At 40.6% G+C, this 27621-nt stretch overlaps 1 protein-coding gene across 3 annotated transcripts in view; it reads right to left on the bottom strand.

Moving 5' to 3' along the window:
• CDH18 (cadherin 18) overlaps window positions 1-27621 on the bottom strand; it is an 839398-nt gene that overhangs the window by 345006 nt on the left and 466771 nt on the right. The window contains exon 1 of one of the 3 annotated variants that reach the window (XM_073332277.1): window positions 9112-9254. The exons of the other annotated variants lie outside the window; for them this stretch is intronic. The gene's annotated coding sequence lies outside the window, so the exon portion shown is untranslated. Of the gene's footprint in view, window positions 1-9111; window positions 9255-27621 lie in introns of those variants that run through there. 3 annotated transcript variants of the gene reach the window in all.

The following is a 27621-nucleotide window of genomic DNA, read 5'->3' as shown; positions in this document are numbered from 1 at the left end:
CCAAGGTTATTCAATGAAATGGTTGTAAGACGTTTTTTAACTTGGGCAAAACAATGTATTTTCCCCAAATCTCATTCTCTGAAACAGATGAATCCTTTTTTGCAGAATCTTAAAAAACAGCCACAAATAAATAAACAAATAAATGAAGGCAGACACACAACATAGTATTTTTCAAAATGGTTGCAACTTGACAAAGTTATCAGGAACTGAGAACAGAGAGTCTCAAAGGAAAGTGCCAGGCGACTTTAAGTATAACTAATGTATAACATAAGCATGACATCTTTAAAGATTATCTTTGTTCCTGGAGACTCCAGGCTAATCCTGGATGGTTGGCAACCCTAAACATAACAGAGTAGGGATATAAATCTCTATTAAATTGCATAGGACTTTTCCATAATAGAAGGAAAACATCAAGGAAGTTTTAATGGTAACAAAAATACCTGTCAAAGGTCAGTAGTATTAAAAGCATTCCACAGCTGAACGGTATTGGGGTTAGCAGTACTGTATAAAACAGCTTAGTGACAGCTGTGAAAGTAATGCTTCAAGGTGAGGGAGAGAGAGGGAGAATATGGATTTATAATCTGGAAGAATCCCATGGACAAAATCCATTATATGATTATTTCCATTATACATCGAGCTAAGAAAGTTGTCAGTCTGAGATCCTTCTTTTTTTGCCCTTTTTTTAAATGTGTTGGAATACATTTGTTGGGACAAGGAGTAAAATGTGATCGGAATTGCCATGTCTGAATGTTGTATATTACACACATTTGGTTGTCCTCTACCTCCCCACCTCCAAACCTTCTATAAAAGTTTCTTATACAAAGCTGTGTTGGATTCTAAGCCTCAATCCTATTCCCACTGAAGTTCCCGGGGGGGGGGGGGTGGTGACAGATCCAGCCCCCACGTTTTTTTAGTCGCTTTCAAAGAAGGTTTTAGATGTTTTACATTAAAAAAAAAAACTTTTTAAAATGTAGCTTTTAAAAGGAGCTCATCTCATGTCACTGCAGAAGACATTGCTAACTGAATTGGTTTATTTTACACCTTGTACCATACAAATACAAAAATATGTTCACATCACTTTAAGCTGAATAGGTGAGATAATAACTCTCAGCTGAATATCTCTAAACTGAATACAAGAAATCTTGTTTTAATTAATTACAAATGCATTTATTTAGAGTATGTCCTCTTCATCAGCAAAGTGTGTGAAAATTACATATAACAAATGATGTGTAGCTTTTCTGTGACTTCAGTAATAAGGCCTTTTATTAGCAAGAACAAAATTTGAAACATAAAAGAAGTAATGATTCAGGATTTTAACCCAGCTATAAATTACAGTTTTTTTCTTTATTTTTAAATATTGGCACTTTCCTCAGTCAGATAACATGCTCTGGTGCTGCTCATGTGCCCTAGTTTATTTCACCTTTCCTGAAAGCCAAGATTTTACACTTAGAAGAGTCAGCACTTCCATAGTGCTAATGCCATATATCAATGTTAAAAATACCTTCTTAGAATCAAATGAAATCTCTCTCACTACAGGACAAGCCATAGTAGCCAGCTTTCTTTCAGCAGGATACTCACTCTACACACACACACACACACACACACACACACAAACTGAAAGAACGTCAATCAGTGTGACTGCTACCTAGATATTCCTGTTATATTTAACAAGAAATGTTAAAACAAAACAAAAATAGTTCATCCAAGCATAATCAACTTTTTCATGCTCCTCCGGCAAAATTGGATCCATTGTTATGGATAAAATGTATTTATAAACACACAACCTAGTCTTCTGCACCAGCTGGAATGTCCCCCATTTTAAAAAAGTCACAGGGAATGAGAGAATTAAACCACATGGGTTCACATTCTGCATTCACACGCATGTAGCCACACTGAAAGAGTTACTTGAATGCAGTGAAAGACAGAATTTCACCCAGTAAGGAAAGCTGAACACAGAAGCAAACTTATTTCTACAACTAGAATTAAAATGTCAAAACAGCCCATGCACTCCAAATAGCCACAGGAATTGAGTGGTGAAAAAAATCTTTGCTCATCATTAGTCTGATATTTAATTGTTTTAATTCCCCCCCCCCTCAAATTTTCTTCCAGATTCCTGATTCAACCCTGAGGATGTATCCATTATTCCCTGCTTTAACCTTCATTGCCCTATATTGTGACCTCAATTCTTTCAGCTTAGGAGATCTGAAAGCAACATTTATTTTTTCAAAGTTAAAAAATCCCCTTCATGGCTACAAGTGCTATTCCATTATCAACCAGTGGGATCGCTATTGTGAAACATAAGATATGCACTGTCACTTCGGGCAAAGAATTTCAATTCATAGTTCTCTCAATCTTTGCAAGGAGGAAAAGACTTGAGTGATACAAGATTCAAATTCAGGTCTCCTGCATTGCATTATATAACATTACCGCTAGGTTAAGTGATCCAGTCATTTATTTAGTTATTTAGATAAAATCATTTAGTGTAATTGTGAAAAAGAAAGTTTCCATCTCTGAAAATAAACATATTGGCCTTATTTAAACATTCTAAGAAAGATCATTATTCAGCTACACGCTGTGAGCAGTACCTTATAAATGTGTTTACTAGTAACAAACACTCTATTCTTAGTGTCATTATTTTTGCATTTTTTAAAAGCTGATACTCTCTTTTCCCTCACCCCCCAACATATTTTCAGTTAAAGCATGAGTATATTAATAATCATTCATTGTGAAATGATACAGTATGTGATGAACCCGTGAAAAATCACTAGTGACCTGGCAAAATGAAAACATATAACCCTCTAATAGGAACACTGCCTAGAGAAAATCCCCTCTCTCTTTTTCCTATGTTGCAACTGCCTAGTAGAGTAATGGACATAAAGCAGAGACTGAATTTATAAGATCCAGATAATATGGGTGAAATTGTCAGTCAAATGAAGTAGCAAAAGGCATGGAAGAAACTCAAATCCTGTAGTTATAATTAACTGGGCATTGGAAACGCTACAAACTACAGTTAACATCTCCCAACTAGCTCAGTTTTGTTTGAAACTATCACAACAGAAAATCCGCAACCTTTTCTTGTCCCCTGCTTGCCGATTTGCTTTAAAATTTGATAAAAGTAATGATGCTTCTGTTTTCTATCCAAAAATATCTAAGTGCTCTAAAAACATTAATTAATTCACAGATAAAAATGTACTTAACCTGGAGTTAAAGTTGAAGTAAAGACATAAATATGTTTCATCATATCTTTCAAGAATATCTGTGTTTGGAAAAAGCAAATAACTATCAAAAAGCCAGAGATTAGCAGTTAAGATTGTGCTTCTTAAACAAGACTTTAATTTTCATGCAATAGCAGCAGCAACCTTAACTCTGCCTAATAGAGGCAAAACAACCAAAAATTCTAGTTTATATAATTCCAGCAAAAATGTACATGTCAGTATAACTAATCCAATGCATTATCTTTGGAGGTCTCAATCATTTTTATATCCATTTTCATAACACTAAGCTTGAAGACATGCAAGGGTTGCTACATCGTACATCAATTAACTAATAAATTACAGTATCAACTTGCTTCATGTTACATTTGCAATATTAATTATTATTTTCTTTGCACTTTTTAAAGCTTTAAGTTAACAGAACATTAATTTCCTTGTTAATCTTCTGCTCTACCACCGGTTAGGGTGACCAGGTGTCCAGTTTTTGACCGGAACATCAGGTCGAAAAGGGATCCTGGCAACTCTGGTCAGCACCACCGACTGGGCAGTTGAAAGCCCGCTCATCAGCACTGTGGAGCTAAGCAGGTTAGTGCCTACCTGTCCTAGGGCACTGTGCTGCGCCCTGGAAGTGGCCATCAGGTCCATCTCATAGGTGGGGGTGGGCCATGGGGCTCTGCTGGCTACCTGAGCACCGGCTCCGCACTCCCATTGGCTGGTTCACGGCCAACAGAGGCTGGGAGGGGCGGTGCCTGCGGGCGAGAGCAGCACATGCCACGGAGCCTCTTCCCCGCCCCACCTAGGAGCCAGACCTGCTGGTTGCTTCTGGGGCACAGCACAGAGCCAGGACAGGCAGGCAGCCTGCCTTAGCCCCGCTGTGCTTCTGACCAGGAGCCGCCCAAGGTAAGCCCGCACCCCAACCCTGAACCCCAACCCCCTGCCCCAGGCCTGAGCCCTCCTCCCCAAGCTGGAACCCCCTCCTGCACCCCAAACCCCTCATTCCTGGCCATACCCCAGAGCCTGCACCTCCATTTCGAGCCCTCACCCCCTCCTGCAGCCCAACCCCCTGCCCCAGCCCACTGAAAGTGAGTAAGGGTGAGGGAGAGTGAGCCACTAAGGGAGGGGGAATGTAGTGAGTAGGGGGGGGAGCCTCATGAAGGGGTGGGGCTAGGCGTTCAGTTTTGTGCAATTATCAAATTGGCAACCCTACCACCAGCACATCATACTTTTCATTTCCATACTTTGACATTTCCTCTCACTCTGCTTCTCCCCTCTTTCCTTTTCCACTGCTTTCCTGCTCTACTGGCAACATCCCCTCAATCTTCAAGATCTCCTTCCTCTCCCTCTCACATATACACTTGCTGCAGACCTCTCAAGAGACAAAAGTAGTAAGCACATTAGCAGATTCACATGATGAAGATACTGAGGCTAGCAGTCAAATGGGGTGGGAGGCATTCCCCCTGCAGTCACTGATTAAAGAAATTATTGCAATTAATGTAATTTTAATTGTCTCCAACTCTTTTCCCATGCTAAGATCTTGCAAAAAAAATTAAGAATTATTTTCTAACTGTGGAGTCACTTTTTTGTGAGCGTGTCTTAATTTACCATGAGCTTGTCTGATTAACTCCAGGCTTAAGCACACATTGTCCTTTCTCCATTGAAAAGCCTATCTAGCAATTGCTTTATGCACTGAGGCTGAGGCCTGTCTCTGCAAGAAAAAAAGTTTCGACACACTTTTTGGCGGGGGCGGGGGGAATTAAGCTTTGTACTTTCTCAAATAGTCAGTCAGTGCCCTATTTTAAACTTTTTGAAACCAACAATCTATTGAAATATTCCTAATTAGAAGGTTAAACTCTTTTACAATTTAATTGTAATCAACTAATCTTTGGTCATGTTAACTACTCTTCAGTGAGGGGAATACAGGAAACTATGTTTTCTCTTTCTTGCTTTGTCCCAAAGGTGGCAAAAAAATACATTTTTAGTGTTTTGGGGGAATTCTACCAATTTTGGGTCCCATAGTCCTTCATTTGGTAGAAGTGGAGGGTAAAATTGGGTGTATAATGGAAACTCATTTGCAACCTTAACTTTGAAACTGCTTGCACTCCATAATTAAGCATCAGGGAATCCCTATACAATTTACATATTATTCATATTCATTTTATAGATGAAGAAACTAAGGCATAGAAAGATTAAGGACAATAATAAGGATAAATACAAAGTACTACACTTGGGAAGGAACAATCAATTGCACAAATGCAAAATGGGAAAGGACTGCCTTTGAAGAAGTACTGCAGAAAAGGATCTGGGTGTTACAGTGGATCACAAACTAAATGTGAGACAACAATGTCATATTGTTAAAAAAATGCAGAAGTCATTCTAGACTGTATTAGCAAGAGAGTTATAATTCTTCCACTCTAGTCAGCACTTATATGGCCTCAACTAGAGTATCATGTCCCATTCTGTGCACCACATTTTGGGAAAGATGTGGACAAATTGGAGAAAGTCCAGAGGCAAACAACAAATTGATTAAAGACCTAGAAAACATGGTCTTCGAGGAAAGATGGAAAATAATGGGTTTGTTTAGTCTGGAGCAGAGAAGACTGAGGGAAGACATGATGATAATCTTCAAGTACATGAAAGATTGTTATAAAGAAGAGAGTGATAAAATGTCCTTTACCACTCAGGACAGAACAGGTAATTGGATTACATTGCAGCAAGGGAGCTTTAGGTTAGACATTAGTAAAAGCTTCCTAACTGTAAAAGTAGTTAAGCACCGTAACAAATTACCTAAGAAGCTTGTGGACTCTCCATCATTAGAGGCTTATAAGAACAGGTTAGACAAACACCTGTTAGGGAGAGTCTCTCGATAATACTCAATCCTGCCTCAGTGCAGGGGACTTGACTAGATGACCTACTAAGGTCTGTTCCAGTCCTAAATTTCTATCATTCTATGACCATGTGACTTCCCAAGTTCACATAGCAAATCGTTTGCAGAATCTGGAACAGAATCCAAGAGTCCTGACTTAGTGTTATCACTAGACCATACTCCCTTTCCTTTAAGCTCCGACATTGCTGACCCATAACATGTGTGTTCCACTGAAATCTCAAACCAAATTCTAGCTGTTTTTTTTATACATTGGATTATGTAAATTACCATATGCACTACCATTTCCTTTGAATCATTTCTGTATATCACATAGTGGGTGTCCAACACCATGAACAGAATATATTTTATTGATTTGCTTGTTACCTCTTCCCACCACCCCTTTGTTTCTTGTCACTCTCCACCCCCATGTTCAGTACACTTAAGAATGCTGTGCCACAGTGTGTGTGTCGTCATAGCTAATCTAGTGTAGGCCTTCTTGCTGTTAGAGAGAGAGAGCGAGTGAGCGCTTATTGGTACCTCTTCAGTTTGATGTGGTCTGTTCAGAACATTGATCATGCCCAGTAAGTTCAATGCCACAACCACATTAACAGAATACTAATTCTTAATCCAAGTAAGATTTTAGGGAACCAGAGCATACCTTTGCATGTCCATTAAACCCTATTCATTGGACTCTGAAGGAGGTTAAATATTACAAACAGCTGAAGTTCAAAACCACCTGTTCGACCAGTCCAATTTTTAAATTAATTTCTTTTTATTTTTGTTTATAAATTCACAATTGTCACTAAAACCAGTAAATAACTTTAAAATCAGGAGAAAAGAATAGGATAGGAAAAATGTCAATGTATATATATTTTTTAAAAATCCTTTTCTAATGCAGACTGTCTCCCAAACTACACTAAGTTAGGCAAATTGACTATATACTGCAGCTGAGTCAGTAATAGTACACACACATTTTTGGCACACACGCACACACACACACTTCATTTTGGACTCGACAGTAAACTGCTCAAGACAGAGTCACAGCATAATTCTAGTTCAGGGACTAAAGAATATTGTATGAAATTGCTGAGGAAATTAATATGGGTAGAATGTAATTACCCAAATTGGCATTTTGCCAGAATACCAGCCTCAGCACTCCTACTCTTCTGAAGTCCCAAAGGATCTTTAACATCTGCAAGTGATCAGGAGTTTTATTCTGTCTGTGATCTATAAGGTGGCACCATCTCCAGCAGCACAGTGCCCCCTAACACCATGCTGGTGCACTGGATCAATGTTTGTTACCTATACATATGTTCCTGCTCATGGTTTTTTGATGGCTTTCACAGCAGAAATGAAACAAGAAGTGTGTCATTAGTGCTAGTCAGCAAGATCCCTGGTGATTTTAACCAGTCAGGAAGCATAAAAATATTCTACCAGACACAATGCTTTATATAATTAGATCCACCATGTGGAATGGGAACCATATCTTGACTTGAAATCCTATAACACATTTACTTAATTCATATCCAAGAAAAGTGTGAGTTAATTATTCTAGGTGATATTTTAAGGTGGTAAATACCAACAGGGTAAATTACCTTTGGATATAGTCAGGTTATTTTTTCTAAATGTGTCATTTTCCCTACCAAGATGGACTCTATGCCAAACACACATTAAAATCTTACACTAGTTTAATATCTCCCCTGAAGACATGTGTTTACTACCATAAAGGAGAAGAACAATTACTGCAAAAGGAAAGCTACACTGTGTTTTCAGACAACCGTATTTGATTGACTGCAGCATAGAAAATAAAGCTTTGGAAAGACCGCAGCTATGTTTAGAGTTCTGGATGAAGAAAAAAATCTGTACCTTAAATAAAAAGTCAGTGATGCTATCACCTGAGCTAACTGAAGTCCATGCTCATTTTACCTTTCCTTTTCACCACTTTCCTCTGAGCAAGAGAAAACTGATGGGGCATCACTGCTCTTTTAGTTGGATATATCCCAAGTCCCAATTTAGCCCACAAAGTACTTATAAAAAAAGTATACATACTATACTACAAAGTCTGACTCCAAAACACATTACTATTTTTTACACGTGTGACAAGTAAGTAGCTTCCCCACCCACTTGCCCTCTGTCAGTGGTGTCACTCATGCAGACAAACAAAGTTGCACATGAACACACTGGTTCAATGCCACCTTGTTTTCAGAATACACGTTAGTGAAGTCATATTGATGAACTCCTTTCTTGCTAAAACCCTCAATTCCAAACCCTGCGGAAGTTCAACTGGCAAAACCATTGAGTGAGCTAAAGTAATGCTGAATCATATATTATTTTTTGTCCATTAGCATAAGTGGTGTAGGGGTGGGAAGGGGAAATGAAGGGAGGTCTCATTTCTGGCTGTGCATTGTTTACAGTGCCCTTTACAAGTAGTAAAAGTTTAGGCACTGCTTAAGCTTTAACAAGCAGCTACAGCTAAAACCATGACAAGAGCTCTGTTCTACTGCAATTTCAGTGCTCAGATATCATGTAATGTTACAGGTACTGGAAAGACTGATTAAAAATCACTGTTCAAATATCAAATGTAATGTTCCTGCTATACAATCTTACAGGGTTTGCCTTTTAATATATATTTAGGTACATATATAAATGAGATCTGATCTAAATCATCTGAATGTGATCACCATTAAAATGCATCTGCACATTATTCTCACAAGTTATACAGCAGAAATGTAGGTATTGTTCAGACATTCACAGATAAATGCACACAGAGAACACAGCTATATTTTTATGCTTATATTTTGTAGGTTGCACTGCAATATTCTTGGATAAGCAAACACAATTCTAAAATATCACAAGGGTATGGCTTACACATTAGAGTTAACTTTAAAATAAGCATATTATAGGCTGTGGATCCACTGCTACAGTAATAGTTCACAAAATATTGTTGACACTGGTTAGAAGACTGTGTTAGCAGCACCATAGTCCAGAAATATTAATGTTGCTACATATTAAAGTGTCATTTTATTTAAGCCTTACCTTGGCTGACTTGCCCTAACTGGTGACAAGGAACTTAATTTATAAGAAGCAAATGGGGACTTTTCTCAGTGCTCGCAGCACAGCTGCTCCCAGTCCTCAGAGAGGCACACGACTCCAGCTCTGTGTACCTCCAAACCTCTCAGCTCATATGCTCTGCTTCTGCAGCTCATGAGAGCTTCTCTGATTGGCTGGCATTGCCTGTCTGCCTGATCCTCTCCCTCTCTCTCTCCTTTTTGCCCCCCTTGTTTTTCTTTCTTAAGCACTTCAGGGCTGTGCAAATTCTAGAGCACACAGTGTTGGTCCCCCTTTAGCCCTTTCAGCAAAGTCATCTTGCATGAAACAAAGAAAATGTATATCTTAGCTCAGCATCAGCATCACTGCAAAAAAAAGCACCCTTTGGTACTAGAGCTCTGGAAAAAATGACAGCTCTGTGGCAGTTAGCCCATAAATTCAGTGCAGGAGAGGGAGGGGAGCAGCAGAAAGAAGGGGCTTGGCTGTCGGATGGATTGGGAGTGCACAGAAGGAGTATACAAGGGAAAGCACGCAGTAAGGCATTGGTTGGTAACCTGGTAATAAATTTTCATATTTCGGTGCAAAGTCGTCACAGCCAGCTAAACATTCAACTGCTGGCTCATTCATCAATGATCCACGCGATCTGATGGTGGCTGAGAGATTCAGTTTGAGTGATGTCCTTTAGTGCCTTCTTCCAGCCTAGCCAGGGCACAGATAGCTCACCCCCCACCAGGTCAGCCCTATGTATTTAAAGAAGAATAGATATTGATTTTCTGCCCTTCATCCCCTCCTTTACATTATTCTACTATAAACTGAAACTCTGTAGTTATTTTGTTGCCTCAGACAGCTGTGTGTCAGGACACACTGGCTTAATGAAAAATTTATTCCAGAATCCATGTCTTCTTTAACACCTTCACTTCAAACAAATCACTCCATACCTATCCACCCCAAGATAAATAGCATTGGCTTAATCCAGGTTTTAGATAACGGAGTAAACAAGTGCCAGATGCTGCTTACCCAACCTGCTGTGGGCAATCCATAAGAAATGTAATTACCATATAAGTGGCAACTCTGGCACACAGACTGTTGGCAGTCAGAGATCCTGTCTTTAGCCTCTGGGTAGCAGCATGAACTGGGATGGGTGGACAGATGAAACTGAACATGCTGAAGTTACACAAGGAGGAATAATAGGAGAGAAAAATATATCTCATAATGAAACAAAAAATGGAGATGCTCGAGACTGGGTAAAGGAGAGATGGCATGAGAAATTCTACAATTTAATGTAATTGGACTAAACGCCGATATCCTGAATTAGATGCAGAGAGCAGAATTGTGTCCAGCGAACAGTTAGACATCCAAGAGGATAAAATCTGGTGCTGGGTCTTCAGCATTTTTCCAACGTAAACACCATTAGCTTCCTTGGGATACACATTTTAAAAGATGTGTGCAACTTGTGGAGGAATGTTGAAGCCAGGGAGTTAGAAGTTTGGATTTGGGAAATCTAAACTCTCAGCAGGAAGTGAAACAGAAACTGTTTCCATCTGCTATGTGTGTGTCCTCTGGCTTGCAAGAGCAACACACATGAATCGATGCTTTAGTGTTCAGTATTTCTGCATGCCCTCTCTCATGCAGCTTCTGTTCTGAACGAACTAGGTTTTGTATATCTCTAGATTCAGATTTTTTGTTTTTAATTCAGCTCTTTTTGTTGTTGCTGTTACCTCAGGAATAACTTTCAAATCTCCCCCATCAGGAAGGGGTAGGAGTGCATGTGTGTGAAAAAACACAAAGCAAAGCACAACAAAATAAACAAACAAAACTTTTTACTCTTTAATGGGTGATACAGCTTCATTTAAAAAAAATCACACTAAGACATTCTCTAGAGATGCCCTACTTGGTATATTTCACTGCCTCTAGTGAAAAGAGACAATGTTTGCTTGCCTGTCTGCCTCTGAAGCATTTTTTGAGATGCCACCAATATGCAACCCAGGGACAGACAAAAACAAAATTGTAAGTCTTTCCTGGTGGTTTTCATTGGCTAAGACAGTACTAAGCACATCCACTGGACATTCATAATGCAAGTCAACAGGCATTTGCTACTCTACTGTGTAGTAAACTAGGATGACATGCAGAAGGGACTATTGATAATTCCAAAGAGCAGTATACAAATTCCATAAAGGAGTTTACAAGTTGAGGATCTCTGTTTTCTGACATTATACAGACTTCTCTCAGGAAACATCAATGTAAAAAGTTTACAGGGAGCACGACAAGATGCATTGGTATAAAATGATTAGAAATGTTCTGAACATTTTGGAATTATTAGAGGGGCTCATGGGAGTAAAGAGACAATCAGAAAAAAGATAAGCCTCAGTATACTGCCTTTCAGACTCTTCTTCCACTCTGGAGTTTATAAGGAGAATCAAAAGGAGCAAATAGCCCGCCGAAATAAAATCAAGTTATTTGTGTGAGGTGATTAAGGTTCTTTATATCAAAAATGATTGCAGAAAAACATATCTATCACTGGAATTTATTACTGCATTAATTTCTGAGACTGAGAGAATGGGCATTGCTGATGCCAAGTTCCTACTTGTATGACTTTGAGCATGTTAGAAGAATCCTTCTATTGAGTGATACATACATAGCTAAGTGATACATACCTACCTATGAATCTAATCCAGAATTCATGCAGGACCTACTACTGAAATGCGAAAGTTAAAATTACTGTCCTGGATTGTGATAATACTATCAGAGGTATTCCCAGGGAAATGTAGGCATATCACATTCAAGTAATTCTATACATAATTTTATCTCAAGAGTCCAGTAGGCTCCTGTACTTTTCAATTCTCAAAAGGTAGAAACTCCTCCTGTAGACTACATTCAGAAAGTTCCTTTTGTGAACTCATGAGATTGTGACAATCATCACAAAAAAATTTGGTTTTTAGTATTTTCCATCATAAGGGCTTGTTATACAGTACTTCTAAGAGTAATGCTGAAATAAATTCTGAAGTAGAACATGCAGCTCTTCACTACAGCACTAATCCTTTCTGTTACATTAAAAAAGAAAACATGCAGTATTTCACCTCTAGGATATTTTTTCTTTATTGTTTAACACGAGGTGGGAAAACTAAGGCCTGCAGGCCGAATCCAGCCCACAAGACGTTTTAAGCCAGCCCACGAGCGCCTGTTGGGGAGCCGGGTCGGGGGCCGCACCACGCAGCTTCGTCCCACTCTGGTGCTCCAGCCGAGGCACCGGCTGGGGGAACCGCACCATGCGGCTCAGCCCTGCTCTGACGCTCCAGCCAGGCACCAGGTTGGGGGCCGCATCAAGCAGTTCCTGGAAGCCAAGCCATGGCTCCACACTGAGGGTTGGGGGCTGCTCCACACCTAGGAGCCAGAGAAGGGACATGCCACTGCTTCCGAGAGCCACTTGAGGTAAGCGCAACTCTGAGCCTGCACCCCTGAGCCTCTCCCCATGCCCCAACCCCCTGCCCCAGCCCTGATCCCCCTCCCGCTCTCCAAACCCCTCGATACCCGCATGGAGTACCCTCCTGCACCCCAAACCTCTTATCCCCAGCCCCAGCCCAGAGCCCACACCCGCAGCCGGAACTTGCACACCTTTCCGCATCCCTGCCCTAGGCCTGATCCCCTTCCAAACCCCTCGGTCCCACCCCAGAGCACGCTCCTACACCCCAAACTCCTCATCCCCAGCCCCACCCCAGAGCCTGCACCCCCAAACAGAGCCCTCATCCCCTCCTGCATCCGAACCCCAATTTTGTGAGCATTAATGGCCTGCCGTACAATTTCTATTCCCTGATGTGGCCCTCGGGCCAAAACGTTTGCCCACCCCTGGTTTAACAGATCTAGGTAACCATTTGCAGAATAGTTCTAATTTACCTGGTCTCTCTCTGCTGTCACTTATTATGCGAAATGTATTGATCATCTTGCAGTTCACTGCTGGAGAATAGATCATTCAGCTAATATTCAAACAGTTACAAAAAGACTGACTCTTTCATTAGTAAATAAGGTAATAACAAATCAGGGTCATTTACAGATTGAAAACTGCCAGCACCTCAGGGATGTACAGAGCCGCTAATCATTGGCAGCATGATGCGGCCAACTCAATGTAACATTTAAAAAAAATAGGTTGTCCTCTGTACAGCAACAGACAAAGAAACTGAACACATTTGTTGCCAAGGATCTCACCACTGCTTCTAGGATTCCGACTGTTCATATGACATTAGCACCAGAGAAAGGCTCCCACCCCCGGCTTATTTTTAGCAGAAACTTTCCAGTTTTACAAGAAGAGTTAGAAATTATTCCTTCTTTCCAGCAGTCACATGAGACCTTTTGTGTTGTTTTATCAGTCTACTTCCACCCACCCAAAGGAATGAGATTGTCATCTCTGAAAATGAATGAAACTCGCTCTTTAAATAATAGTGTTTTCCACGGTTGTGGGCAGGGCAAAATGTTTGACTGGACTCCACCATAACTTTTGTCCTCTGCTCTAATGCATAAGAACAGCCAGCCACGTCTGTATGTCTGTCTGTCATACAGATGTGTCTCTCCTTTCATTATCTTACTTCTTATGTCATCAACACTTTTTAAACCCACTCAGCCCCATTTACAAGACCTTGACATACGTAACAACAAAACAATAGATGTCAAAGTAGAGTAGAACATTTCAGTGGGAAATGGGATGGTCACTAATTATTATTACCCTCATCATCTTGTTTGCTACTCACATTTGTTGTATATTGTTTTAATTAAATTCTAAAATCCTCTAGACTGTATTTTCCCATGAGCCTTGATGTTGCCTAGCACAATGAGGCCTGTATCCTGATTAGGACCTCTGGGAACTAACATAATACAAATAATAAAACTCTTTAAAGTCTTTCTACATACTACTATAGTATAGTGTACACATTAATGTACCACCTCCATCAAAGATTACCCCCATTAAAATCAATGGGAGTAAGGGTTGCCAATGTTGGTTAGACATATCCCTAGAGGTTACATCACATGACAATCTTTAATTAAAGATTAACCTTTGACTCCTGGAGACTCCAGGACCTTCCTTTGTTCTTCCATTGACCTCAGTGCAAAAAAGGCCCTAACGTTGCAGGCACTCTTATCACAGCTTTGGAACAGACCATGGATCTCTCCCCTAACTTATATTTCTCCAGGACTTGGAGCATATTTTATTTGTCTAGAAAGTGCATACCATATTTTGGGTTCTGTAGAAATAATAAAAGAATAATTATTTTATGTTTTGAAAGCATTTGAAACCCATAAAGGCTATTGGACAAAAATGGACTGAATACAGCCCTTTAATAGGCATAATCCTTATAATGAAACTATGCATTCATGCCAGTAAGACTGGACATGAAACAATTTTCCACAAGTGTCAGATTAATGAAAAGTTACACAAGAGAAATAGAATCACATTAAAATTAATATGAACATTTGTTGGCTATAGATACTCTTACAGATATCAAAGCAATTGCCTTATAGAACATACACTTCAATTTAGCCACAGTAAATACATACTATGCACAGTAACAGTCTTCTATCTTGTTCTGGAATAATCATCCTATCAAGCGAGAGGATGGTTAATTCTCTATAATCTCATAATCCTCAAACTCCTGACTGAGACTGCCTACAAGGATGCCAGTTAGTGCTAATTGCGGCAGTGGATTTAAAAAAAAAAAGGTTTGGTAACATGTATACATGCCCACTGGGAAATTGATTCAGACAAGCAGTTCATTTTACATAAATCCCCACTGCTTGGTCCCCTTCTTCATCTGGCCCTCCAATTTCTTTTTAAACGTTTCTTTTAAAGCTTGAATGTAAAAAGATACATTGTTAAAGATTTGCAAATTCTGCAACAGCCAACAAAACTCAAGGTGAGGTGAGGTTGCTGGTGCTGCCTTGGCTCCCTATATATCTAATACCACTGGAATATTTTCTAACAAAACAGCAACAGCTTTTGCTAAATAGAATGATAATAATAGTTGCCAATCACAGACAACGAGTGACACAAGGGACCATTTCCCCTTGGTATTCCATAAAACGACAGGCAAAACATGCTGCCTGGGCATGCAGAAAAAGTTGCACATGCCATGAAACTACCTGTTCCATCAAATTATGAACTCAGCAATTCCCTCTTCAGTTGCAAAGAAGTACAGAGAATATGAAATCATCTCAGCTAGAGGGAGGAAAATAGGAGTGCCGTTTCCTTTACTGAGCCCTGGTCCACACTACAAAGTTAGGCTGACCTAAGTACATTGCTCAGGACTGAAACATTTCACTCTGAAATGTAGGTAAGGCAACCTAAGCTCTGGCCTAGACACCACTAGGTTGACAGAAGAATTTTTCTGCCGACCTAGCTCCCACCTCTTAGAGAGGTGCACTTACATCAGTAATGGAAGAACACCTCCCGTCACTGTAGTAAGAAGCTACACTACATCGGTCCTATAGCGTTTCTACGAGTGTAGACCATCCCTGAGTTTCTGCGTCATTGTACATACTGAATGGAAGAAAGTGAGGAAAAAGGAGAAGAAGGACACAACTAGAGACAGTGCTGTGTCTGACTCACATGTCAAGAGCTCTTTCTGCCTAGTCTCTAACTCTTCATATTAGTGAATAGCGTATGCTGCACTTAGTCAGGATACACCTAAGCAGAAAGCCTGCTTAATTGAGATGTCTCCCAGGAAACCAAAATATCCCTAACAATACATAATGGCAATGGCTGCTGTTTATTAGGGATACTTTCAAGTAACTGAGTAGGGCTTACACAAGGAGATGCATCCGATGAAGTGAGCTGTAGCTCACGAAAGCTTATGCTCAAATAAATTGGTTAGTCTCTAAGGTGCCACAAGTACTCCTTTTCTTTTTACAAGGAGATGAAGAATTTTTGTGAATTTACACTTATGCTCTTCTAAACTAACAGAGCCAAAAGAAACAATCTCTGATATACTGACATTAATGTTAACTGACAGACCAACTCTTTCCAGAGAGTGGTGCTGCTAGTTATTTATCTATTCTATTTGCATATAATAAACTATCTGGTTTCAAAATGTTTGTTTTCAAGGTAAGCGTGTAATAGTGGAATTGAATGGCTCATGTGAATGATAATGAGATACAGAATATATCACCTCTCTGTCATCAACTTTAGGTCAGCACTGAGCAAATCTTAACATGTAAAAGCTGCATAGTCACCTATGGGGCAGAAGTTGGTGGTTTCAGACCAGTTTTTACAGGACAAGTGATAACTTCATGTAAATCAATTACAGCTGATATCAACTAGTCATAGTTGTTGGACAAAGGATTGAATGAATGGTTATGGCGATAACTTATCTCACTTATATTGGTGGCCCCTTAATTTCAAGAACATTTCTAATGCTGTATGGAGGAATCTTCACCTTCTCCTGTCTGTTCCTGCAATATCTGTAAATCATAGAATCTTAGAAATGTAGAGCTAGAAGGGACCTCAAGTGGTCATCTGTTCCATCTGCTTTGCTGAGGCAGGACCAAGTATACCTAGACCACTCCTGACAAGTTTTTGTCTAACCTTTTCTTAAGAACCTCCAGTGATGGGGATTTCACACCTTCCATTGAGAACCCATTTCAGTACTTAACTATCCTTATTGCTGGCTTTCCCCCCCCTAATATCTAACCTAAATCTCCCTTGATACAGATTAAGCCCATTACTTTTAAAGAGGGTGGTGCTCAAATGTTCTCTTTATGCACTGAATGCAGGAAAAGTTGTGAAATCCCCTTAACATATATGAAGACTTATCAGCCCCTCCACCCAGCTATTGGGTCTTTTTCCTCAACACTTAACATGCCCATTTTTTTAAACCTTTCCTTTTAGGTCAGGTTTTCTAGACCTTTTATCATTTTTGTGGTTCTCCTCTAGACTTTCTCTAATTTGTTCACATCTTTCATAAAGTGTGGCACACAAAACTGGACATAAGACTCCAGCTGAGGCCTCACCAGTGCCAAGCAGAGCAGGACAATTGCCTCCCAAGTCTTACATACAACACTCCGATTAATACACCCCAGAATGATAGTAGCCTTTTTCTCATCACATTGTTGGTTTATATTTAATCTGTGATCCACTATAAATCCCATATCCTTTTCTACAGTACTGCCTAGCCAGTTATTCCCTGTTTTCTATCTGTGCATTTGTTTTTTTCCTTCCTAACTGTAGTGTGTTGCATTGTCTTTAGTGAGTTTCATCTTGGTGATTTCAGACCAATTATCCAATTTTGTTTTTCAATTCTAAATAGACAAGTTTTGTTTCTAGTGTTGTAAACTTCACCCCTTTCGCAAGCACTAAACATTTATTTCAATAATATAACTAACCAATACAAAATAAACCACTTACATTTCTGCATATGTCAGAACCACCAAATTATGGAGAAGCTGACTGCATGTTGGACAACAAAAATTTGAAGATATTTAGTCAAAAGTTGAATGTATATTTTCATCAAGTGACATTTGATGTAACAATCACGATTTTGAACATGAAGAACTTTCTAAACATTAAGTCTCTTCTAATGCCTGTCTACAGGAATGACACAGCTTTAAGGGATATGATGAATGTCCTATAAGACAATAGACCAGCACAGAGTAACTCTAGTTTACACTCAGCAATACACTAGGTATGGATTGAAAGTGAGAATTCTGAAATGTAGTAAGATAACATTTCTATTGATGCGTGAGTGTTCATTCCATTGAGACTACACTGGTGAAACATGACAACGCAGTGTTAAGGCAAAGAAAAACTTCCAAATGCTATTTTGCCCCCCTTTTTTACAGGATAGAATCTGCTTTGAGACTTGCTAAAGTTCTCTCACTCCAGAGCTATTATTACTCCATTGCTATTATTATTCCAGGCACTACTACCTTCTTAAATCTTAGGAAAACTTTCATAAAACATCAAAAAAATTCCATTGCAAGACACCCTCAAAATATTGCTGAAATGTGTGAAACTCTACAGTATCTGCAAAAAGAAAAGGAGTCCTTGTGGCACCTTAGAGACTAACCAATTTATTTGAGCATAAGCTTTCATGAGCTACAGCTCACTTCATCGGATGCATACTGTGGAAAGTGTAGAAGATCTTTTTATACACACAAAGCATGAAAAGATACCTCCTCCCACCCCACTCTCCTGCTGGTAATAGTTTATCTAAAGTGATCACTCTCCTTACAATGTGTATGATAATCAAGGTGAGCCATTTCCAGCACAAATCCAGGGTTTAACAAGAACGTCGGAGGAGGAGGGGAGGGGTAGGAAAAAACAAGGGGAAATAGGTTACCTTGCATAATGACTTAGCCACTCCCAGTCTCTATTCAAGCCTAAGTTAATTGTATCCAGTTTGCAAATGAATTCCAATTCAACAGTTTCTCGCTGGAGTCTGGATTTGAAGTTTTTCTGTTGTAATATTGCAACTTTCATGTCTGTAATCGTGTGACCAGAGAGATTGAAGTGTTCTCCGACTGGTTTATGAATATTATAATTCTTGACATCTGATTTGTGTCCATTTATTCTTTTACGTAAAGACTGTCCAGTTTGACCAATGTACATGGCAGAGGGGCATTGCTGGCACATGATGGCATATATCACATTGGTGGATGTGCAGGTGAACGAGCCTCTGATAGTGTGGCTGATGTTATTAGGCCCTGTGATGGTGTCCCCTGAATAGATATGTGGGCACAGTTGGCAACGGGCTTTGTTGCAAGGATAGGTTCCTGGGTTAGTGGTTCTGTTGTTGCTGGTGAGTATTTGCTTCAGGTTGTGGGGCTGTCTGTAGGCAAAGACTGGCCTGTCTCCCAAGATTTGTGAGTGTTGGGTCATCCTTCAGGATAGGTTGTAGATCCTTAATAATGCGTTGGAGGGGTTTTAGTTGGGGGCTGAAGGTGACGGCTAGTGGCGTTCTGTTATTTTCTTTGTTAGGCCTGTCCTGTAGTAGGTGACTTCTGGGAACTCTTCTGGCTCTATCAATCTGTTTCTTCACTTCCACAGGTGGGTATTGTAGTTGTAAGAATGCTTGATAGAGATCTTGTAGGTGTTTGTGTCTGTCTGAGGGGTTGGCGCAAATGCGGTTGTATCACAGAGCTTGGCTACAGACGATGGATCGTGTGGTGTGGTCAGGGTGAAAGCTGGAGGCATATAGGTAGGAATAGCGGTCAGTAGGTTTCCGGTATAGGGTGGTGTTTATGTGACCATGGTTTATTAGCACTGTAGTGTCCAGGAAGTGGATCTCTTGTGTGGACTGGACCAGGCTGAGGTTGATGTTGGGATGGAAATTGTTGAAATCATGGTGGAATTCCTCAAAGGCTTCTTTTCCATGGGTACAGATGATGAAGATGTCATCAATATAGCGCAAGTAGAGTATGGGCGTTAGGGGACAAGAGCTGAGGAAGCATTGTTCTAAGTCAGCCATAAAAATGTTGGCATACTGTGGGGCCATGCGGGTACCCATAGCAGTCCCGCTGATCTGAAGGTATACATTGTCCCCAAATGTAAAACAGTTATGGGTAAGGACAAAGTCACAAAGTTCAGCCACCAGGTTAGCCGTGACATTATCGGGGATAGTGTTCTTGACGGCTTGTAGTCCATCTTTGTGTGGAATGTTGGTGTAGAGGGCTTCTACATCCATAGTGGCCAGGATGGTGTTATCAGGAAGATCACCGATGGATTGTAGTTTCCACAGGAAGTCAGTGATGTCTCGAAGGTAGCTGGGAGTGCTGGGAGCGTAGGGCCTGAGGAGGGAGTCTACATAGCCAGACAATCCTGCTGTCAGGGTGCCAATGCCTAAGATGATGGGGCGCCCAGGATTTCCAGGTTTATGGATCTTGGGTAGTAGATAGAATATCCCAGGTCGGGATTCCAGGGGTGTGTCTGTGCAGATTTGATCTTGTGCTTTTTCAGGGAGAATTCTTGAGCAAATGCTGTAGTTTCTTTTGGTAACTCTCAGTGGGATCAGAGGGTAATGACTTGTAGAAAGTGGTGTTGGAGAGCTGCCGAGCAGCCTCTTTTTCACATTCCGACCTATTCATGACGACAACAGCACCTCCTTTGTCAGCCTTTTTGATTATGATGTCAGAGTTGTTTCTGAGGCTGTGGATGGCATTGTGTTCCGCATGGCTGAGGTTATGGGGCAAGTGATGCTGCTTTTCCACAATTTCAGCCTGTGCAGGTCAGCAGAAGCACTATGTAGAAGTCCAGTCTGCTGTTTCGACCTTCAGGAGGAGTCCACCTAGAATCCCTCTTTTGTTAGTGTTGGTAGGGAGGTCTCTGTGGATTAGTATGTTGTTCAGAGGTATGTTGGAAATATCCCTTGAGTCGGAGATGTCGAAAATAAGATTCTAGATCACCACAGAACTGTATCATGTTCGTAGGGGTGGAGGGGCAGAAGGAGAGGCCCTGAGATAGGACAACTGCTTCTGCTGGGCTGAGAGTATATTTCCAACATACCTCTGAACAACATACTAATCCACAGAGACCTCCCTACCAACACTACAAAAAGGATTCTAGGATTCTAACCCCTCATACAGAGACAAACACCTACAAGATCTCTATCAAGCATTCTTACAACTACAATACCCACCTGCGGAAGTAAAGAAACAGATTGATAGAGCCAGAAGAGTTCCCAGAAGTCACCTACTACAGGACAGGCCTAACAAAGAAAATAACAGAACGCCACTAGCCGTCACCTTCAGCCCCCAACTAAAACCCCTCCAACGCATTATTAAGGATCTACAACCTTTCCTGAAGGATGACCCAACACTCTCACAAATCTTGGGAGACAGGCCAGTCCTTGCCTACAGACAGCCCCCCAACCTGAAGCAAATACTCACAAGCAACCACATACCACACAACAGAACCACTAACCCAGGAACCTATCCTTGCAACGAAGCCTGTTGCCAACTGTGCCCACATATCTATTCAGGGGACACCATCACAGGGCCTAATAACATCAGCCACACTATCAGAGGCTCATTCACCTGCACATCCACCAATGTGATATGTGCCAGTAATGCCCCTCCGCCATGTACATTGGTCAAACTGGACAGTCTCTACGTAAAAGAATAAATGGACACAAATCAGATGTCAAGAATTATAACTTTCATAAACCAGTTGGAGAACACTTCAATCTCTCTGGTCACACGATTACAGACATGAAAGTTGCAATATTACAACAGAAAAACTTCAAATCCAGACTCCAGCGAGAAACTGTTGAATTGCAATTCATTTGCAAATTGGATACAATTAACTAAGGCTTGAATAGAGACTGGGAGTGGCTAAGTCATTATGCAAGGTAACCTATTTCCCCTTGTTTTTTCCTACCCCCCCCCCGACATTCTTGTTAAACCCTGGATTTGTGCTGGAAATGGCCCACCTTGATTATCATACACATTGTAAGGAGAGTGATCACTTTAGATAAGCTATTACCAGCAGGAGAGTGGGGTGGGGGAGGTATTTTTTCATGCTGTGTGTGTATAAAAAGATTTTCTACACTTTCCACAGTATACATCCGATGAAGTGAGCTGTAGCTCATGAAAGCTTATGCTCAAATAAATTAGTCTCTAAGATGCCACAAGTACTCCTTTTCTTTTTGCGAATACAAACTAACACGGCTGTTACTCTGAAACCTGTCTAAAGTATCTATGCTTTAAAAAAAGAGTTTAAAAAAGAAAACAATTTGTCATGTTTCCCAACCTATACTTATGGACACTGCTAACTTGTAATAGTACTTTGCACTAATATAGTACTAAAACTGGCCTTTGGAAGTGCTAAACTCACTGTTAAGATGTCTAAATTGTTAATTAATCCACTTTGTGGGACAATCACATTTAGCACAAGGGCATGGAGTCTATTATTTTTTGCGCACACTCGTTCCATTACCTTTGGGTGAACCAAGTTTTGGGCCAAGGCAGAAAAAAGGAGATAGAACAGTCTTCTGGGAGGAAAGAAAAACTGAGGGGATGGAAGGTATACAAGAAGCACATTCCTGGGGGTCCTCAAAATCTTAACACTTGACTCCTTTGCACTTTCATATGAAGAGCTCAAATGAACAACTGAATCACCAAGAATTTATGGGATTTTCTTGAAGTCACACCATGAATCAGTTACAGAACTGGAAACGGAAGTCAAGAAACTAAGAGTAATTCCTATTTCCTGCTTTTACTGGAAGAAAACATTCCAGTTCTGCCAGATAACAGTATTCACCTAGTTAGGAAGAAAAAAAGTAATTGAAATACGGCTATCTATTGAGATAAAAAATGCTTTCCATAGGTGGGAAAGCATTTTTTAATACTTTGTTTGTTTCTTGTGGTTTTCAGCTTACTTTAGAAATAGTGAGAATTGCAAACAATGTTAGTATGTTTTTGTAGATTTGTAGGCAACAAAAAGTAACCTTATATTGATTGGTGACAAAGAATGAAACAAACAGATGTTTGCTATTTTCCCCAAGCATAAACAGAGCATGGAGGTTCTCTCAATGGTACATTCTTTTATTTTAATTAAATTAAATGTTTAGTAACATTTCTTCTGTTCTATCAAATAATTCAATAAATGAAATGATTAATGGGGAAAATGGCAGCATTTTCTTTAGTGCCCACATCATAAACACATCATAGATTATTTAACATCTTTTCACTGGAGGTAGGAAAACTAAATTAATGTGAAGCCTGATTCATAGTAAAAAGGTTAGCTAGAGTACTGTGCTTTTGTCTTATGTCTACTAAGATCAAAGGCAATTTTTTCACAAAGCAAAATTTGGTAGTGAATATCCTAAACAACATGAGACAATCTTTTTCCATTGTTATTGGAAGTTATTCTTATAGTTTTATTGGGGTAATTACAAAGTCTGGTTGTATTCTGAAGATTGATTATCACAATGGCATATTCAGAGATTTTATGGCCAGAAGGTACCATCAGATCATTGAGTCTGATATCCTATATAACACAAGCCATATAATTTAATCCATATTCCCTCCTGTTGAGCCAACAACTTGTGTTTGATTAAAATGTATGTTCCTGAAAGACCTTCTGTCTTCGTCTGAAGATTTCAAGAGATACAGAATCCACCTCCCCATCTGCCAGCCCTGTACACTCAATCTGAAATCTTAAAGTCAAACTAGTCCTTTCCTTCTCATGATCATCTATAATTAAGGTTCTGCAGGCCAAGCTATGTCCTCAGTTACACCAATGCAATCCCATTGCCTTCAATGGAGTTGTACAGGTATAAGTGATTGGCCTTGAACCAGGCTTTTAGTGAAAAATTCTGGTTATAATTGGCAGGGGAGAGTATGCCTCATACTATTCACTGTGTAGCTAGAGACAATAGTCTAACTTTATATTTACCACTAAAAGAACAAGATATGACTGAATACACATGAAAAGCATGTCTATTCTGTAAGTAGGTGCCATTTTTACATAATTTCCTTTCAAAGTAGCAGTAATTGCTGAGCTAAGAGATCTATAGCTTCTAAAACAGTTTAATATTCCATACTAATGAGGAACTAAACAGTTAATCTCTAAACATATTTAAAAATGGATATCTTTAACAGTGAGTTTGGCAAAGTTGAAGCTAATTAAATATTTCCCCCCAGTTCCTTGTAATATAAGGCTATGAGATTAATTGTATATATATCCATCCTTTATTTTTTTCTTTCTTCGAAATGCCTCATTAGAAGTAAAAGTTCATTGCTGCAAATGGAAGTTGAGACTACAGCATGCATGTTTTTCATGCAGTTGACATTTTAGCAATGACAAAGATTATTTTAACATTTCAGAATCTAGGTTGTATTTTATGGACAGAAGATTGAAGTCAATTGTGTCTGGGGTGCTGGAGGAGGCTCTGGGCTGGGGTACGGGCTTTGGGTGGGGGGTCTGGGAGGGAGTTAGGGTGTGGGCTCTGGCCGGATGGCGCTTACCTCAGGCGGCTCCCGGTCAGTGGCGCAGGGTCCCTGCCCTGGCTCTGCGCTGCTCCGAGAAGTGGCTGGAATGTCCGGCTCCTAGGCAGAGGCACGGCCAGGTGGCTCTGTGCAGTGCTTGCTGCCCGCACCCACAGGTGTCACCCCCATAGCTCCCTTTGACCATGGTTCCTGGCCAATGGGAGCTGTGGAGCCAGTGCTGGGGGCAGGGAGAGCATGTGGAGATTCCCTGATCACCCCTGCGCCTAGAGGTCAGACATGCTGGCCACTTCTGGGGAGCTGTGTAGAGGCAGGGAGCCTGCCTTAGCCCCGCTGCACCAACAACTGGACTTTTAATGGCCCGGTTAGCAGTGCTGACAAGACACACCACAGTCCCTTTTCATACAGGAGTTCCGGTCGAAAACCAGACGCCAGGCAACCCTAGTTGGAGCCTAAGTATGTCAGTTAAAAATCCCAGGCCTATTATTGCTTCATTTATGACACTTCATACAATAATACACTGCATTGGTATCTGTATTTTTTATTAACCACATTCATTTAGCATTTACAATAATCTATATGCTATTACTGCAAGGCCATTTGTCATGCTGTAGTTTAGGGTTTAGTGATATGTCCTTCATTCACGTTCATTTAGAGGTTAGCAACTTGGTCATAGGGTTGCCAACCAACCCAGACGGCCTGGGAGTCTCCTGGAATTGCTCTCAACCTCCCGGTTGCTATTGAAATCAATCCGGGAGATTTTAATAGGCCAAAAATCTGATCGGTGGCACACCTCCCTGGGCTCCACCTGGCTCCTGGAAGCTGCCAGCATGTCCCTTTGGCCCCTAGGTGCAGGGGCAATCAGGGAGGTGCCACACACTAGCCCTGCCCTGAGCACCAGCTCCGCAGCTCCCATTGGCCAGGAACCATGGCCAATGGGAGCTGCAGAAGCAGTGCCTTCAGGCAGGGTCAGTGTGCAGAGCCCTCTGGCCACCCCTAAGCCTAGGAGCCACAGGGACATGCCGATTGCTTCCGGGAGCCGCCTGAGGTAAGCATCTCCCTGCCGGAGCCCGCATCCCACACTCCTCCCTGCACTGCAACCCCCTTCCCCAGGCTCAGCCTAGAGCTCCCGCCCACACTCCAAACTCTTTGGGCCCACCCTGAAGCCCAGAGCCCACACCCCCTCCCACACCCTAACCCCTGCCAGTGAAAGTGAGTGAGGGTGGGGGAGAGCGAGTGATGGAGGGAGGGGGGGATGGAATGAGAGGGAGCAGGACAGGGTCATGGCCTCAGGGAAGGGACAGAATAGGGGATGGGGAAAAGTTGTTTGGGTCTGTGCGATTAGACAGTTGGCAACCCTACCAACTCACTGTCAATTTTACATGAAAATGGCCCCCCAAAACCTATTTTTTAAGAAACCATTATTCAAAAAATATTAAGTGAGATCCTCATCTCATCTACGATGCAAAACACTACACTAATCAATTCAGTGTGTAACTGAACAATTTAATTTAGGTGTCCAAATTTGAAAATTGGGCTCAAAATATGTAACTAGGTGACCTTAGGGAGTTATATTGTGGTACATAAGCCATTTATTTTAATTACCATACTTCTTTTTACAGAAAAATCTCTAGGGTTTTGGTTGTACCTCAGGAAACGTAGCAGCTCCTACTTTATACTCAGCAAAAAAAGGAGTAGGGGAAATGGGGTGAGAAGGGTGATCATTTATATACTACATTAGGTCCAAGTTCTCAATTGTGAGTGGGTTGTTATGTGCCAGATATTCAAAATGGTACAGCTGTTGTTGAAATCCCCTTATCACTAAATTAGAAATTGTGCCCCTACTTACAGATTTTTATTTGCTGTAGTGTAGCAAAGTATTATACTATACTGTGTGTCCTTGACAAAACAATATTCAGGCCTTGCTGCTGACACCCTTTATAAGTCATTTGCACCTGAATACAGTAGCCCAAAATACATGGAAAAAAAAAAAGAAAAAAAAAGAAAAGGAAAAGTCTACTGCTCCAGAGCACATTAAACTCTGTATTATAAAACTGATGACTCAAATATGTCTACTGAGACAAAAGCCTTGTTAATTAACTTTTTGAAATGTACAAAACTTCTTAACACCTGAAAACATCAATAAATAAACTAACTTGCCATTGATTATTTTTAGAGATCGAAAGGCCTCTGCCAAATACCTCAGTACCCATATACATTCAGTGGTTGTCTTTTGATTCTCAAGGAGCCCCAGACCACATCTTCTATGCAGTTCCTGGCTTGACTCAACATTGAACCAAGGGTTTTCATTATTCCTTGCATGTATGTGTTTCATACACTTTTCTGACTTTTTAACTAGTGAAGCAGACACCTGCATCACAAAGCACACATATTCTGTTAGTTCTTTACAATCAAACAGGCCTCAATCCAAAAAAACCTCGCAAACACATGCATATCTTTATGCACGTTAAAAGATTCCAAAGAGCGAATGTCTAGACATTCCATTGTTTTCAATTGTTATTGAGCAGTAATGAGACTTTTCTTGTTTTGATTACAGAGAAGCTTTAAGACAATTTAATATTTACCACCACAGCACAGGTGTGTTCTCCCGATCCTGTGAACGTGTATGTATGAGCTTATCTTTATTACAGCCTTGTCCACGCTTGCAGCAAGGTGTAGAGTATGTATAGTTACGTGCCACAGCAAAAGGCAGGCTGTGTCCACTCTGCAGTGTGTAGCTACTGGCTCTGGTAGGGGGAAGGCTCCAGCAGTGCAGAGGCAATGGAATACTATATTGGTAAAAATGGCAGCATAGATGGGGGAGGCCCTGCTTTGGTGTGGTGAGGACCATGTAGGGTATAAATATCCTAGGATTGTGCATGTCTCTACCTGCATAAGCTGTACCTCACCATCTACCCTCCTATTTTTACCTGTGCTAGCTGGGCATGAAGCACCTGTACTCTAAACACCACCACAAATGTAAACATACCTTGCCACGAGTAGCAGCATTGATTGCAATGCACTACTCAGAAGAGCAAAGTTAACCCCATTAGTAAATGTTTGCAGGATTGGGCCTTGTTTCATTATTTAAAGCTTTAGTAGTGACTAGAGTTGTGCAAATAATTGATTTTTTGGTTTGATGGCCATTGCAAAAATTGAAAAAAAGTTGTGTTTTGATTTTGTTTGTTTGTTTTAACAAAAATACAAATGAAGACCATTTGGCAGCAAATGGTAGATTCATCTGGGCACTTAGGTGCCATTCATAAAACTGAGGAGGAGTAGCCCCCTCTCCTCTACCTTTAAACCCAATAACCCAGTGGTTAGTGAAGTCACCTGAGATATCTCTGAACCAGATTTGAATTCCCACAAATTTGTTTTGATTTTGGCTAACCGTTTAGTCAAATAATAATAATAAAAAAACAGAAATATCAATATTTCACATGTCCAAAACACAAAATTCCATTTTTTTTGGTGGTGGGGGGGCTAAATTCACAAAGGGAAGTTAGGTTCCATTCACATAACAGAGATAGTGATGGTGCTGCCATCCCCCTTAAGCCCAGCGGTTAGTGCACT

The sequence above is a fragment of the Lepidochelys kempii genome, chromosome 2, assembly GCF_965140265.1.
Source record: "Lepidochelys kempii isolate rLepKem1 chromosome 2, rLepKem1.hap2, whole genome shotgun sequence".
Classification (NCBI taxonomy): domain Eukaryota; kingdom Metazoa; phylum Chordata; order Testudines; family Cheloniidae; genus Lepidochelys; species Lepidochelys kempii.
The sequence above is the reverse complement of the archived record's forward strand: the minus strand, read 5'-3'. Positions and strand labels throughout refer to the sequence as shown.